This window comes from Mustelus asterias, unplaced genomic scaffold (genome assembly GCF_964213995.1).
Source record: "Mustelus asterias unplaced genomic scaffold, sMusAst1.hap1.1 HAP1_SCAFFOLD_1130, whole genome shotgun sequence".
Taxonomy (NCBI): Eukaryota; Metazoa; Chordata; class Chondrichthyes; order Carcharhiniformes; family Triakidae; genus Mustelus; species Mustelus asterias.
The window spans coordinates 92,951-109,952 of record NW_027591075.1 but is presented as its reverse complement, the minus strand read 5'-3'; the positions used below and the strand labels follow the sequence as shown (position 1 = coordinate 109,952).

At 47.7% G+C, this 17,002-nt stretch overlaps 2 non-coding genes across 2 annotated transcripts; both read left to right on the top strand.

The window, feature by feature from the left end:
- Positions 1-2,094: 2,094 nt before the first annotated feature.
- On the top strand, positions 2,095-2,176 carry trnas-aga (transfer RNA serine (anticodon AGA)). The gene has a single exon. It is a non-coding gene; the product is annotated as a tRNA-Ser (tRNA).
- A 21-nt stretch (positions 2,177-2,197) lies between these two features.
- Positions 2,198-2,270, top strand: trnaf-gaa (transfer RNA phenylalanine (anticodon GAA)). Its single transcript has one exon. It is a non-coding gene; the product is annotated as a tRNA-Phe (tRNA).
- Positions 2,271-17,002: the final 14,732 nt, after the last annotated feature.

The following is a 17,002-nucleotide window of genomic DNA, read 5'->3' as shown; positions in this document are numbered from 1 at the left end:
AGCCTCCCATCCATTGACACTGTCTACACTTCCCGCTGCCTCGGCAAAGCAGCCGCATAATTAAGGATCCCAGGCATCCTGGACATTCTCTCTTCCACCTTCTTCTGTCGGGGAAAAAGATACAGAAGTCTGAGGCCACGTACCAACCAGCTCAAGAACAGCTTCTTCCCTGCTGCCATCAGACTTTTGAATCAACCTACCTTATATTAAGTTGATCTTTCTCTACACTCCAGCTATGACTGTAACATAATGTAGAGATGCCGGCGTTGGACTGGGGTAGGCACAGTAAGTAGTCTCACAACACCAGGTTAAAGTCCAACAGGTTTGTTTGATAGCACAAGCTTTCGGAGCGCTGCCCCTTCATCAGGTGAGTCATGATGAAGGAGCAGCGCTCTGAACCCTGATGAAGGGGCAGCGCTCCGAAAGCTCGTGCTACCAAATAAACCTGTTGGATTTTAACCTGGTGTTGTGAGACTACTTACTGTGGCTGTAACACTACATTCTGCACTCTTGTTTCCTTCTCAGTGAACGGTATGCTTTTCTGTATAGCGCGTAAGAAACAATACTTTTCACTGTATCCCAAAACATGTGACAATAAATCAAATCAAATCAACCTCAGCACGTTCTCAGTCTTCCCACAGGAGATCAGTACAAGTGGGTTTTTAAATACAAATATTTATTAATAAATGGGAAAGTAGAAAAACGGAACAGATGTTGAAGAATTATTTCTACATTTGGATATAGGCAGAGACATATCTATATCTGATATAAAAGTTTCAGGAAGCCTTGTGTGTGAAGAAATCTCCATTCAGCAGTTGATAATATACTTTGTACTGCAGTGATTCAGAGAAGGCCCATCTCAGTGACAATAAATGGTGCCTGTGACTTCGCAAAGCACCTCGCTGATGAGACAAAACCTCATGCAAGAAGATAGTCGGACAGGGATCAGGAGCTGAGTCCAAGAGATCACTTTTTGGGAGGAGTCTTCAAGGAGGGGAGAGGTTTGAGAGATAGGGCCGAGGGAACTGGAGACACACTGGTGGAGGACTGAAAACCAAGCAGAGACAAGAGGCTGGATTGGCCCTGGAGACCAGCTGCTCAAACCCTTCATCTTGCCCTCCAATCCTCCAGCTGACTCCCTCATCCGAAACCCTGCCGTCCATTCCCTGACTGGTACGCAGTCCCACTCCCCGTGTGCACACCGAGCTCCACTGGTTTCTGGTGCGGTAATGCCCACCCCCCACATCACTCTAACCTCCCCCTGCCTCTGCTGCTCTGGGCCTCCCTCCCCACACCTCTCCAGTTCTCCTGAAGAAACGACCTCTTTGACAAAGCTGTCTGAATGTAGTTTGGTGCTAGAGGTCTAATCCCTTTACGCGGTGCTTTGGTGGGGGGTGGGGGTTAAGTGGCTATACAAATCCGAGCTGTTGTTGCTGATTTGAACACCAGGAGAATTTTAAAATCGAGTTGCTGAACCACCTTGACGAGTTGCTGTTACCCAGAGGAAGGGCAGGTTCCACACCCTCCACCTCACACAGGTGAGATGAGACACTCTCCTCAGCTCAGACTGCTTGTGAAGTTAGGTCAGCGCTGCATTTCCCTGGAGAGTTGTCCTGGACCCACTGAGCATGGGGCCAGGTTTCTGGGCAGCTCGGGGCTCTCTGTCCTTTACAAGATGTTCAAACGCGCTCCAGTCAGCCTAAAACCGCCTCAGGTTTTGGAAGAGCCAGGGACATCTTTCTCGTGATCAGTTTCGCTCTCTTCATCCTCGTCCTGGTAGCTTCTCTGTGTCGGGAAGAATGCACAGAATAATCACCAAAACAGGAAGATTACAGTGCGGCAGTGCCTTTAGCTGAATGCACTGCGCTTTGAGGTTGATTATTTAGACCAGTCTGGGTTAGAGTTATCCTCACACCCTCAGAGCTGGAGTGGTTTCATTGGCAATTAATCCTTTCACTCTCTCTCACTCTATCCTTTTGCTCCTGCAGACTGCTTACCTCCTTTTAACCACTAATGTTCCTATCTGTCTTGGTGTGAGACGCAGATTTAGCTAGTAATCAGTCTGTCCCTTCACTCAAGTCATTATTCACACGTGTAGTCATGGCCGAGTGGTTAAGGCGATGGACTAGAAATCCATTGGGGTTTCCCCGCGCATGTTCGAACCCTGCTGATTACGTATTCCTCATTTAAGGTGCAAGCCGAAATAGCTCAGTTGGGAGAGCGTTAGACTGAAGATCTAAAGGTCCCTGGTTCAATCCCGGGTTTCAGCAGAACCTCCTTTCTATGCTGCCGACTACTTGGCACTGCATTTTACTGGGGAAGTGATGGCCAAGTGGTATTATCCCTCGGCTATTCATCCAGAAATTCAGCTAATGTTCTGGGGACCTGGGTTCGAATCCCGCCACGGCAAATGGTAGAATTTGAATTCAATAAAAATATCAAGTCATTATTCACAAAATCATAGAATCCTTACAGTGCAGAGGCCATTTGGCCCGGCGATAATCCCACCCAGATCCTATCCCTGTAATTCCATGTATTTATCCTGGGTAATGGGGATTGAATATAGGTCATTGCCCCCGAACCTGATCCCTGAGATAATCCACTAGCAACAGCCTGCTAACCTGAAAGACCCAATAATCCCAACTCCCAGCTCCTGGTTAGCTCACCAATCCGTTATCCATCATAGAACCATAGAAAATTTCAGCTCAGAAAGGGCCTTTTGGCCCTTCTTGTCTGTGCCGAACCATTTTATGCCTAGTCCCACTGACCTGCACTTGGACCATATCCCTCCACACCCCTCTCATCCATGAACCCGTCCACGTTTTTCTTAAATGTTAAAAGTGACCCCGCATTTACCACTTTATCCGGTAGCTCATTCCACACTCCCACCACTCTCTGCGTGAAGAAGCCCCCCCTAATATTCCCTTTAAACTTTTCTCCTTTCACCCTTAACCCATGCCCTCTGGTTTTTTTCTCCCCTAGCCTCAGCGGAAAAAGCCTGCTTGCATTCACTCTATCTATACCCATCAAAATCTTATACACCTCTATCAAATCTCCCCTCAATCTTCTACGCTCCAGGGAATAAAGTCCCAACCTATTCAATCTCTCTCTCTAACTCAGCTTCTCAAGTCCCGGCAACATCCTTGTGAACCTTCTCTGCACTCTTTCAACCTTATTTACATCCTTCCTGTAACTAGGTGACCAAAACTGTACACAATACTCCAAATTCGGCCTCACCAATGCCTTATATAACCTTACCATAACACTCCAACTTTTATACTCGATACTCCGATTTATAAAGGCCAATGTACCAAAGGCACTCTTTACGACCCTATCCACCTGTGACGTCACTTTTCGGGAATTCTGTACCTGTATTCCCAGATCTCTCTGTTCAACTGCACTCTTCAGAGTCCTACCATTTACCCTGTACGTTCTACTTTGATTTGTCCTTCCAAAGTGCAATATCTCACACTTGTCTGCGTTAAATTCCATTTGCCATTTTTCAGCCCATTTTTCTAGTTGGTCCAAATCCCTCTGCAAGCTTTGAAAACCTTCCTCACTGTCCACTACACCTCCAATCTTTGTATCATCAGCAAACTTGCTGATCCAATTGACCACATTATCATCCAGATCATTGATATAGATGACAAACAACAATGGACCCAACACCGATCCCTGCGGCACACCACTAGTCACAGGCCTCCACTCAGAGAAGCAATCCTCCACAACCACTCTCTGGCTTCTTCCATTGAGCCAGTGTCTTATCCAATTTACTACCTCCCCATGTATACCTAGCGACTGAACCTTCCTAACTAACCTCCCATGAGGGACCTTGTCAAAGGCCTTGCTGAAATCCAGGTAGACAACATCCACCGCCTTCCCTTCATCCACTTTCCTGGTAACCTCCTCGAAAAACTCTAATAGATTGGTCAAACATGACCTACCACGCACAAAGCCATGTTGACTCTCCCTAATAAGTCCCTGTCTATCCAGATATTTGTAGATCCTATCCCGTATCACACCTTCCAATAACTTGCCCACCACCGACGTCAAACTTACTGGCCTATAATTTCCCGGATTTCTTTTGGAACCTTTTTTAAACAACGGAACAACATGAGCCACCCTCCAATCATCCGGCACCTCCCCCGTGAATACTGACATTTTAAATATGTCTGCCAGGGCCCCTGCAAGTTCAACACTAGCTTCCCTCAAGGTCCGTGGGAATACCCTGTCCGGTCCTGGGGATTTATCCACTCTGATTTGCCTCAAGACAGCGAGCACCTCCTCCCCTTTAATCTGTAAAGGTTCCATGACCTCCCTACCAGTTTGCCCTATTTCCGTAGACTCCATGCCCGTTTCCTCAGTAAATACGGATGCAAAAAAACCATTTAGTATCTCCCCCATCTCTTTTGGTTCCATACACAGTCTACCACTCTGGTCTTCAAGAGGACCAATTTTATCCCTCACTATCCTTTTGCTCCTAACATACCTATAGAAGCTCTTTGGATTTTCCTTCACTCTGTCTGCCAAAGCAACCTCATGTCTTCTTTTAGCCCTCCTGATTTCCCTCTTAAGTAGCTTCTTGCACTTTTTATACTCCTCGAGCATCTGATCTGTTCCTTGCTGCCTGTACATTTCATACAACTCTCTCTTCCTCTTAATCAGTGTTACAATCTCCCTCGAGAACCAAGGTTCCTTATTCCTATTTACTTTGCCTTTAATCCTGACAGGAACATACAAACTCTGCACTCTCAAAATTTCTCCTTTGAAGGCCTCCCACTTTCCATTTACATCCTTACCAGAGAACAGCCTGTGCCAATCCACACTTCCCAGATCCTTTCTCATTTCATCAAATTTGGCCTTTTTCCAGTTCAGAACTTCAACCCGAGGACCAGATCTATCCTTATCCACGATCAGGTTGAAACTAATGGCATTATGATCACTGGATCCAAAGTGTTCCCTCACACTCACATCCATCACCTGCCCTAACTCATTTCCCAATAGGAGATCCAATATCGCATCCTCTCGAGTTGGCACCTCTATATACTGATGTAGAAAATTCTCCTGAACACATTTTACAAACTCTACCCCGTCTAAACCTTTAACAGTATGCGGGTCCCAATCTATATGTGGAAAATTAAAATCCCCTACTATCACAACTTTGTGTTTCTTGCAGTTGTCAGCTATCTCTCCGCTGATTTGCTCCTCCAATTCTCGCTGACTATTGGGTGGTCTATAATACAAGCCCATTAATGTGGTCATACCTTTCCTGTTTCTCAGCTCCACCCATAGGGCCTCTGTAGACAAGCTCCCTAATCTATCCTGCCTGAGTACCGCTGTAACATTTTCCCTGACCAACAATGCCACCCCCCCATCCTATAACACCATCAGATCTTATTTTGTGTGGTAATCTTCGATGTGGCCCCTTATCCAATATCTTTTGGAAATCCATGTACACCACATCTACAGGGTCACCTTTATCCACCTTGCCTGTCACTTCCTCATAGAAACAATAATAAAATCAGGCAAATGTGAATTTCCTTTCACAAAGACATTTGTATTTGTGTGTTGGGCTGACACTGGGCAGTGGTTATTGTTATGGACACGATGGAAATGAGGGGGGCAATGACCTATAGTCAATCCCCATTATGCAGGATAAACCTCACCCTTATTGACTGAGCAGATGCTTGTCCAATTGGAAGTGAGCAGTGGGAGTTGCTCTAACCCTGGCCAGGTAAGTCCGCCAGGTACAGACGAGCAAGTCTGTAAGCACCTCCCTCCCCCACCCACTGTCCCTCCCCGACACGCCAATCCCCCTCTGTCCACCACCCCCTAGGCTACCCCTACCCTCCCTGCCCTGAGACCCCCAAGACCTGGGAACACTGCGACAGCGGCTCTGCCATCCCAGTCCTGTCCACTGCAGATTCGGGTCCTGCAGGGACTGGAGGGTTGTCCCTCAGAGTGGCTGACTGCTCTCTCAGGCAGGACAATGTCCCGAGAGAGGGGGGCAGAACTCCCGCCAGCACCCCATTTATCATCCATTGGAGGGTGAAATTGCTGTGAGGGCAATGTCGGGGAGGTGGGGGGGGAATTCCCCACCGATTCTGCTGAGGACAGGTTGGGAAACTCAGGCACCCCTAAGGTACTGGCCCTGGTCTAGCTCCAGTGAGCGACCCTATTTTCCTGGGTAGCTGTGGGTCTTGGAGTTTCTGAGTTGCTTTACACGAGATGCAGATCCATTTACCATAAAAAGGCAACAACGGCCCACGTCAGAGGCAAGGACTGAACTCTCATTGTCCTGGAGGGGACTTATTTCGACCTAATCTATCAGTGAAGGGCCAAGTGAGGTGGAATGTGGCAGCCTTGGCATTAGCTGGAGCTCAGCTAATAGCACTGCCACTTCAGTGTCTGAAGGATGTGGGTTCAAGTCTTGCTCTGGAGAGTTGAGCAGGAAATTCCAGGCTGATGTTCTGGCACAGGACCGAGGGAATACCACCATTCAGACAAAATGTTCAAATGAGGCCTGGTATGCTCCCTCAGTTGGATGTAACTGCTCCCAGGACAGGGAGCAGAGAGGCATCCCAGGTGTCCTGGCCAATATTTATCCCTCAAACAATTAAGGTGTCATGGTGGCTCAGTGGTTAGCACTGCTGCCTCACAGTGCCAGGGACCCGGGTTCAATTCCCGGCTTGGGTCACTGTCTGTGTGGAGTCTGCACATTCTCCCCGTGTCTGCGTGGGTTTCCTCCGGGTTGATTGGCCATACTAAATTGTCCCTTAGTGTCATGGGGATTAGCAGGATATATACGTGGGATTATGGGAATAGGGCCTGGGTGGGATTGTGGTCGGTGCTGACTCGATGGGCGAGAGGAAAGGGTCCAGAGGAGGTTCACAAGAATGATCCCTGGAATGAAGCGCTTGTCGAATGAGGAACGGTTGAGGACTCTGGGTCTGCACGCGTTGAAGTTTAGAAGGATGAGGGGGGATCTTATTGAAAGTTACAGGATACTGCGAGGCCCGGATAGAATGGAAGTGGAGAGAATGTTTCCACTAGTAGGAAAAACTAGAACGAGAGGGCCCAACCTCAGACTAAAGGGACGATCCTTTAAAACAGAGATAGGAGGAATTTCTTCAGCCAGAGAGTGGTGAATCTGTGGAACTCTGCCACAGAAGGCTGTGGAGGTCAGGTCATTGAGTGTCTTTAAGACAGAGATAGATAGGTTCTTGATTAATAAGGGGATCAGGGGTTATGGGGAAAAGGCAGGAGAATGGGGATCAGAAAAATATCAGCCATGATTGAATGGCAGAGCAGACTCGATGGGCCAAGTGGCCTAATTCTGCTCCTATGTCTTATGGTCTTATGGGCCGAATGGCCTCCTTCTGCTCCATAGGGATTCTATGAACATCACAAGAAGGAAGCAGTCTAATCATTGCCACATTTGTTGGGAGTTTGCTATATACAAAGCGGCTGCTGTTTTTACAACAGTAATGATTAAACAAGAACACATCATTGGCTGTGAGCTCCATGTCCTTCAGTGAAGGTTCACTGGATTAATCGCAGGGAAGGAGGGCTACCTGATGAGGAAAGGCTGAGTCTTCACTCACTGGAGTTTGGAGGAATGAGAGTGATCTAATTGAAAGATGCAAGATTCTGAGGGGGGCTCGACAGGGCAGCGGGAAAGGATTATTTCCCCTCGTGGGGGATTCTAGAACTAGGGGAGTTTCAGAATAAGGGTGCCAGTTAAGATGGAGGTGAGGAGGAATTACTTCCCTCTGGGAATTGCGAACCTTTGAAATTCTCTGTCCCAGACAGCTGAATCATTAAGTATGTTCAGGGCTGAGACACATTATTGTGTCTATCCCGGCGGCGGGGAGGGGGCGGGCGGCGGGGGGGGGGGGGGGGCGGCGAGGGGGGGAGGGGGTTGAGTGGATAGGCCAGAAGGTGGAGCTAAGGTCACAGTCAGATCAGCCACAATCTTACTGAATGGTGAAGCAGACTCGAGGGGCTGAATGGCCCATTCCTGTTCCTTTTCCAGTTTCCAGCATTCACTGGTGGGGATCGAGGACAGACAGCAATCCCCTTGTGTAGGAGGCCAAGGGGAATACCTAGGAGAAGTCAGCCGAGGCAACACTTACTGACAGTCACAGAAACATAGGAGATAGGAGCAGGAGGAGGCCATTTGGCCCTTCGAGCCTGCTCCCCCATTCATCACCATCATGGCTGATCATCCAACATCAATCGCCCAATCCTGCTTTCTCCCCATAACCTTTGACCCCATTCGCCCCGAGTGCTGTATCCAGCCGCCTCTTCAATACATTCAATGTTTTGGCATCAACTACTTCCTGTGGTAATGAATTCCACAGGCTCACCACTCTCTGGGTGAAGAAATGTCTCCTCATCTCCGTCCTAAATGGTCTACCCCGAATCCTCAGACTGTGAGCCCTGGTTCTGGACTCTCCCACCATCGGGAACATCCTCCCAGCATCTACCCTGTCCAGTCCTGTTAGAATTTTATAATTCTCTATGAGATTCCCCCCTCATTCGTCTGAACTCCAGTGAAAACAATCCTAACCTCGTCAATCTCTCCTCATACATCAGTCCCACCATCCCCGGAATCAGCCGGGTAAACCTTCGCTGCACTCCCTCGAGAGCAAGAACATCCTTCCTCAGAAAAGGAGACCAAAACTGCACACAATACTCTCGGTGTGGCCTCACTAAGGCCCTGTATAATTGCAACAACATCCCTGCTCCTGTACTCGAAACCTCTCGCAACGAAGGCCAACATCCCATTTGCCTTCTTTACCGCCTGGTGCACCTGCATGCTTACCTTCAGTGACTGGTGCACAAGGACACCCAGGTCCCGCTGCACACTCCCCTCTCCCAATTTACACCCATTCAGGTAGTAATCAACACCAGGGATGTTCCTAAAGTCATGTCCAATGTAAAGGAGGTACCCCCCCCCCCCCCCCCCCCCACACAGGGGAGGGAGTCCAATGTAAAGGAGGTACCCCCCCACCCCCACACACTGGGGAGGGAGTCCAATGTAAAGGAGGTACCCCCCCACCCCCACACACTGGGGAGGGAGTCCAATGTAAAGGAGGTACCCCCCCCCCCCCGCCCCACACACTGGGGAGGGAGTCCAATGTAAAGGAGGTACCCCCCCACCCCCACACACTGGGGAGGGAGTCCAATGTAAAGGAGGTACCCCCCCCCCCCCGCCCCACACACTGGGGAGGGAGTCCAATGTAAAGGAGGTACCCCCCCCCCCCCCCCCACCCCCACACACTGGGGAGGGAGTCCAATGTAAAGGAGGTACCCCCCCCCCCCCGCCCCACACACTGGGGAGGGAGTCCAATGTAAAGGAGGTACCCCCCCCCCCCCCCACCCCCACACACTGGGGAGGGAGTCCAATGTAAAGGAGGTACCCCCCCCCCCCCCCACCCCCACACACTGGGGAGGGAGTCCAATGTAAAGGAGGTACCCCCCCCCCCCCGCCCCACACACTGGGGAGGGAGTCCAATGTAAAGGAGGTACCCCCCCCCCCCCCCACCCCCACACACTGGGGAGGGAGTCCAATGTAAAGGAGGTACCCCCCCCCCCCCCACCCCCACACACTGGGGAGGGAGTCCAATGTAAAGGAGGTACCCCCCCCCCCCCCACCCCACACACTGGGGAGGGAGTCCAATGTAAAGGAGGTACCCCCCCCCCCCCCCCGCCCCACACACTGGGGAGGGAGTCCAATGTAAAGGAGGTACCCCCCCCCCCCCCCCGCCCCACACACTGGGGAGGGAGTCCAATGTGCAGGCTGATTGTGGAGGCATCTGTCTATAAGGTGGTTAAAAACTTACATTGTGCACACGCTGTCAGAACCACTGAAGGTCTACTTTATCTGTCACTTTCTGCCCAATTATAAATTCCTAAGCCTTTGTGTCTCTGTAAACAGCCCATACTGTCAATACGCAATCTGACCCCTATGTAGCTAAATGTAGTCTTTTTAATAATTTTAGAGATTACCTCTGGACTCTGTGATCTTTGTAGAGTGTCCAGCCCCCTCTGAACATCTCGATCAAATCTCCTCTTCGCCTTCTTCTCTCCAAGGAGAACAGTCCCAATCTCTCCAATCTCTCCTCGTAACTGAAGTTTCTCATCCCTGGAACCATTCTTGTAAACCTCTTCTGCACTCTCTCCAATGTGGTCACATCCTCCCTATAGCGTGACACCCAGAACTGTGCACAATATTCCAGCTGAGGTCTAACTCGTGTCTTTATGAGTTCAGTCTAACCTCCTTGCTCGTGTACTCTGTGCCCCTATCAATAAAGCCCAGGGTAGTCTCTGCAATAACTGCTCTCCACCTGTCCTGCCAGCTGCAATGATCTGTACACAGATACACCCAGCTCCCTCTGCTCCTGCCCTCTTTACAATTTTACTCATTTTATATTCTCTCTCCATGCTCTTCCCCCCAAAATGCATCACCTCACACTCCTCCACATTGAACTCCTGCCCACCTCACCAACTTGTCTGGGTCCTTTTGAAGTTCTGCACTGTCCTCCTTACAGTTTACAATAATTCCAAGTTTTGTGTCATCCTCAAACTTTGAAACTGCCCCCTGCCTACCAAGATCTGGATCATAAGAACATAAGAAATAGGAGCAGGAGTAGGCCATCTAGCCCCTCGAGCCTGCCCCGCCATTCAATAAGATCATGGCTGATCTGAAGTGGATCAGTTCCACTTACCCGCCTGATCCCTATAACCCCTAATTCCCTTACCGATCAGGAATCCATCTATCCGTGATTTAAACATATTCAACGAGGTAGCCTCCACCACTTCAGTGGGCAGAGAATTCCAGAGATTCACCACCCTCTGGGAGAAGAAGTTCCTCCTCAACTCTGTCCTAAACTGACCCCCCTTTATTTTGAGGCTGTGCCCTCTAGTTCTAGCTTCCTTTCTAAGTGGAAAGAATCTCTCCACCTCTACCCTATCCACCCCTTCATTATCTTATAGGTCTCTATAAGATCCCCCCTCAGCCTTCTAAATTCCAACGAGTACAAACCTAATCTGCTCAGTCTCTCCTCATAATCAACACCCCTCATCTCCGGTATCAACCTGGTGAACCTTCTCTGCATTCCCTCCAAGGCCAATATATCCTTCTGCAAATAAGGGGACCAATACTGCACACAGTATTCCAGCTGCGGCCTCACCAATGCCCTGTACAGATGCAGCAAGACATCTCTGCTTTTATATTCTATCCCCCTTGCGATATAGGCCAACATCCCATTTGCCTTCTTGATCACCTGTTGCACCTGCAGACTGAGTTTTTGCGTCTCATGCACAAGGACCCCCAGGTCCCTCTGCACAGTAGCATGTTGTAATTCTTTTCCATTTAGATAATAATCCAATTTGCTATTATTTCCTCCAAAGTGAATAACCTCGCATTTGTCAACGTTATACTCCATCTGCCAGATCCTCGCCCACTCACTCAGCCTGTCCAAATCTCTCTGCAGACCTTCTCCGTCCTCCACACGATTCACTTTTCCACTTATCTTTGTGTCGTCTGCAAACTTAGTTACCCTACACTCAGTCCCCTCCTCCAGATCATCTATATATACCAGGGAAAGCAAGGGTCCCACTACAAACCTTCTTCCAGCCTGAAAAATATTCAGTGCCCGTTACTCTGCTCCCGATTGTCCACTTTGCTGCTGTCTCTACTCCACCAGCTATAACTTTCCTCACTGCCTGTGCTTCTATCTTCACATATCTGTCTCCCATTGATTCCCTCTACGTCTCCTATCAAGCCCTGTGCCTCACTCTGTTCTTAGAGTGTTTTAACTGCACCTTCTGCTGCAATCTCTCAGCCATCATTCCTTGGTTGGTGTATGGAGTGAGTCCCCTTTGCAGAGGGCTCTGATGTTCCGCCGTGCACACACAGCACTCCCAGACTCTGCTGGGCTTAGATCCCAGCTCCTCCTCACCGCATGGGCACCATTCACACTGCCGGTGTTCTCAGCAGTGGGCATTCTTTCTGCGATGGTCTTTACAAACGGGGTGTGGTTTATCCAAACTCAATGCCGCAGGATAATTTATTGCCTGCCAACCTCTCGGGTGAAAAGTTGCTGAACGTGTTATATCTTTTACAAAGTGAATGCTTGCACCAACCTTTCCGTACGCCACAAATCACGATGTTTTGTGGAGATTTGTCAATACACATTTTTAGCACATTTTAAGAGATTAAAGCAATATTTTTTAATGTAATAGCTGGGTTAAAAAGCACACTTTATTTATTTCTTTGATTTTTAAGGAGCACTTTGCCTCAGTTGCTGCTGTAATTTTGACTTTTCAGGGTGTTAATGGAGATGTTGGGCGGTTTAAAATAATTCAGACTCTGTGAACAGTTGCTTGCAGGTTTAAATGTGATATTAGTGTACCTTTAAGTTTTTTTTTATCGTGTTCTCTGCAGCTATCACAGCTCCAGTTTTTTTTTATTTCATTGTTGCTGGGCTGTCTGGAGAAGCCCCTTTAATTGCTGCTTCAATGGCTTAAATGGGGTTTTGTTTATTTTTATTCTGGGGCCTCGGGTACTTCCTGGGATTTTTTATGACCTTGCATTGTAAGAGGGAAGATTGATGAACAGGTCAAAGTCAGGTGGGTCCTCCTCAGAAAAAAATCTAAGGGTTCATTTTCAGTTTTAGTTTAGAAGGGGGTGGACATCAGACTGAAAAGCAGTGTTTTTCTCTCTCTCCCTCCCTGGTTTTGGAAATTCTGCTGGTTAGCTGGAAGCAAGGTTCCTGTCCTTCATGGACTGAACATTCTGTTTTTGGTTGGCTTGCCTAGAGTCTCTCTCCCTGGTGTTGTGGGGAGCTGTTCTGACTTCAAGCTGTCCTGGGTGTATATCCAGAGGTCTACTAGAAGTTACAAGGCTGGGAAGTCAGAGTTTCAATTCTCCACCCAAAGGACTAAGTTTCAGCATCACGTGAGCATTTGTATTTTCTGTGTTGAACCTGTGGAAAGGGTTTTGTACAGGAAAGTTTGGTTTGATTGGAACATTTCCTATATTCATTAAGGGTTATACAATATCATGGTTCTTTTTATTTTTATTTGTAATTGATAAAAGTTATTGGTAATTTTCTTTCTATACATGTTAATTATATTCTTAAATAAACTTTGTTTGACAAAAGCTCCCCAGTGGGTCATTTGAATCATACCTGAGGTGAAACATATGCTTATCCTAGCCAAATTCAAAGTGCAAAACTTATGATCCAGGCGGGTTCCATAACACTGTGAGACAGCAGTGCCGCTGTGCACTAATCGCTAATGTTCTTTAATAATGTCAGTACATACAACTGCAAATATCAGTCATATGGTAATATTTTAAAAATCACCCAATCTGAAAACTAGCAAAGTGTCAGGTGAGGGGGACACAGCAATTATTTAACAGCAAAGTTCGAAAAAAAGTAATTACCTGATTTTCTTTTACCAATTCGTGACACTTTTCTACAAAGAGAGAAGAAAACCCATTCAGGACAGCAAGCACGTGCAGTTTTAAATGCAAAGAGACGGGCTTATTCCTTTCTACCCTGACTTCTAACGTCACTCAAACCATTCTCCTTCCAAAGGGATTTCAGCATCCAATTCTGTGCTCATGTGACCATTAGGTGTGACCCAAAACAGGGAATTAAAAATTGGAATATTGCTTCTTTTTCAAAGAAAATAGAAGTCGGCGGAATAGAATTTTTTTCTCTTTATTCATTCATGGGACGTGGGTGTCACGGGCTGGATCCAGCACTTACTGCCCCTCCCTAACTGCCCCCTATTTCAGAGTCAATCATACTGCTGTGGCACTGGAGTCACACACAGATTATAGATTTCCTTCCCTAAAGGACATTCATGAACGAGATGGGTTTTTCTGACAATGGTTTCATGGTCACTGTCAAACTCTTAATTCCAGACATTTGTGAATTCAAATTTCACCATCTGCCGTGGCAGGATTCGAACCCGGGTTCCCAGATCTTGCCCTGGGTCTCTGGGTCACTAGTCCAGCGACAATACCACTGTGCCAGCACCTCCCTGAATTTATTGTTTTATAAATGAAGTGTCAGTCTGATCATTGCTAGGAACACACCAGGTATGAAACCCTTTCCTGCTAGCTTTCTTTGGTGACATGAACTGCAAGGACTACCTTCAGTTCTGTTGCACTGCAGACTTGCCCACTCGGCTCCAGATAATTTGAAATTAATTTACTGTACTTAGGCAGGCAGTTAAGCCACTGGGCAAAGTTTAACCTGCCAGGCTTTTAAAGAGTGGTTAATACCAATGGCAATCCAAACTGAATGAATAGAACACAGCAGAATCAAAGCAGAAGGTGACAGCTAATGGGAGATAATTAATGTTGGAGGGGTTCAGTGCGAACCTGCTCTGGGTCAGCTGCTGTTTCCACGATCCATGAGCATTCTCGGAGAGAGTATTTGCAGAGGTGAAGATTATGAAGGATAATGAGGAAAATTAGAAGGAAGTTGCTGCTCGTTGCCAGTGGGAGAATAAACAGGAGGGCACCGTGAGAAGATAATCACAAGAATTAAAGGAAAGTTAGAAGAAAATAACCTTTACTGAATGGTTAGAATGTGGAATTCTCTGCCTGAGGTCATTGTTGAAGAGTAATTCTGGGAAGAAATAAGCTGTTTCGGAAAGAGGGAACAGTCAGATGAGTGAAATTAGACTAAGTGACTCCAATAACCCCCACGAGATCCATAGGGAATCATTGATTGATCTCCCTGTGGGGCTTGTTGAGTACGAGTTCCCCTGGTAACTTTATTTCTCTCCCAATGTGTCGTCTCGTCATCTCAACTGTTGCATTTCTGTTGACGTTGGACAGCAAACCCAAACAGAATCTTTCTGAATTTGATGGGTCTATAAATCCATCCAGTTAATGAAGGCTGAGATGCATGAAAGGTCTCGCCAACTCTCTGGTTTAACTCATAGTATGCTATTGAACACCAGAATGCTGGCTCCGAATAGGTCACAGGTTGTAGATCCAAGCTATGATTGACTGGTGACAAGGTACTTGGTGACATTTCTGCAGGAGACCCTGTATCCATACTTTGATTCACTTGTTGATCACTTGTCTCCCCATCTTCACTGATGTAGCCAGGTGGTGGTGTTTCTGGGATGTAGTTGCTCTGTGGCTCTATTCCAGCTGGAAAATTAGTGTTTTCAGGTATGGAATGAGTAGAGTCATCAAGTGGGGGCAACTCTGCTGGAATTTCAGCTGGAACTCATTATATAAGGCAGGCCCAGGACTGGGCCTGCTGGACAACAGGCCATTTGTGTGTCATATCGCGGGTGAAATTTGTTAGTTTCAGAAGTACAAAGTGGGTTCACACCCCGCCTGTTGAGAAAGGGAATGGGACGCAGTGCACCGTGAGGCTGAGAGGGGGAAATGATCCAAACGGTGCGGCTATTGTAGGTGGGGGTTTCAGAATTGGAAGGCTCAAGTTAAAAATAGTTAACTAGCTTTGGTTCAGGCCAAGATTTAAACTTTTCCGTCGAAGTAGGGTTCTTGAAAGTTGTAGCTGATATTTTTCCTGAGGGTTTCCATGTAAGGCATTGGATTTGTGGGATAGACTCTCAGCAAAAGCTGGATATAAATTTAAGGACAAACACAGGTCCTCGAGGCTGGTGGGTCTGTGGGATCCATAGATGTAACCTATGGAATATAGTTGGCCAACAAACCAATAATGTAGGTTAGAAATAACTTGTATTTATATAGTGCCTCTAACATGATAAAATGCCCAAGGCACTTCATAGGAACATCGTAGAACAAAATAAGGCCAAGTTAGTGCAGATGAGCAAAAGGAGTGTGTTAAAGAAAGAAAGAAAGAGTTGGAACGAGGCAATTCCAGAGCTAAGTGCATAGGCAGCTGAAGGCACAGTCACCAATGGCAGACCAGTTCAAATCAGGCATGCTCAGAAGGCCAGAATTAGAGGAGAGCAGATATCTCGGAGGGTTGTGGGGCTGGAGGAGAGATAAGGAGAGCAGATATCTCGGTGGCTTATGAAGGTGGAGGAGAGATGAGAAGAGCAGATATCTCGGAGGGTTGTGGGGCTGGAGGGGAGATGAGAAGAGCAGATATCTCGGTGGCTTATGAAGGTGGAGGAGACATGAAAAGAGCAGATACCTCAGAGGGTTGTGGGGCTGGAATAGAGATGAGGAGAGCAGATACCTCAGAGGGTTGTGGGGCTGGAATAGAGATGAGGAGAGCAGATACCTCAGAGGGTTGTGGGGCTGGAGCAGAGATAAGGAGAGCAGATATCTCGGAGGGTTGTGGGGTTGGAGTAGAGATGAGGAGAGCAGATACCTCAGAGGGTTGTGGGGCTGGAGTAGAGATGAGGAAGGGGCCGGACCATAGCGGGATTTGAAAAGCATGAGAATTTTCAAACAGAGGAGTTGCTTGACTAGGAGCCAGTCGGACAGCAGTGAACAGAACTTGGTGTGAGTAAGAACAGGGACAGCAGAGTTTACAGAGGGTAGACTGTGGAAGGCCACAGAGTTCATTGAAATAGGGCTGAGATAACAAAGGTATGAAGGTTTCAGCAGTAGGTAACCTGAGGTGGGGCCGAGGTAAGGAACCTTAGTGATGGCGGCGGGGACACATGGCCAATAACTTCTCTCAGGGTCAAAGGTACAAAGTTAGATTAATGACCTGTCGTGCACAGTGAACTTTTGATCAGAGCTTTGTGAGGTTTAGTTATGAGTCATGGAGGCTTTGGTACTGTGTGATTGGAGTGGTAGTCAGTGATTCCCTACTTAAGGCGGAGGATGGTTTGAGGATGGAGCCACTAATCTGTTGTTAGAGGAAAGGAAATTGGATGGGCATTTGAGGGAAATAAATCTGTGGGCTACGTGGATTGAGTGGGGTGCGGGCAGAATGGGACTGACTGCATTTCTCTACAGAGAGCTAGCATGAAGTTGAGATCAAATGGCCCTTCCTGAATTCTCTGTGAGTGTCGG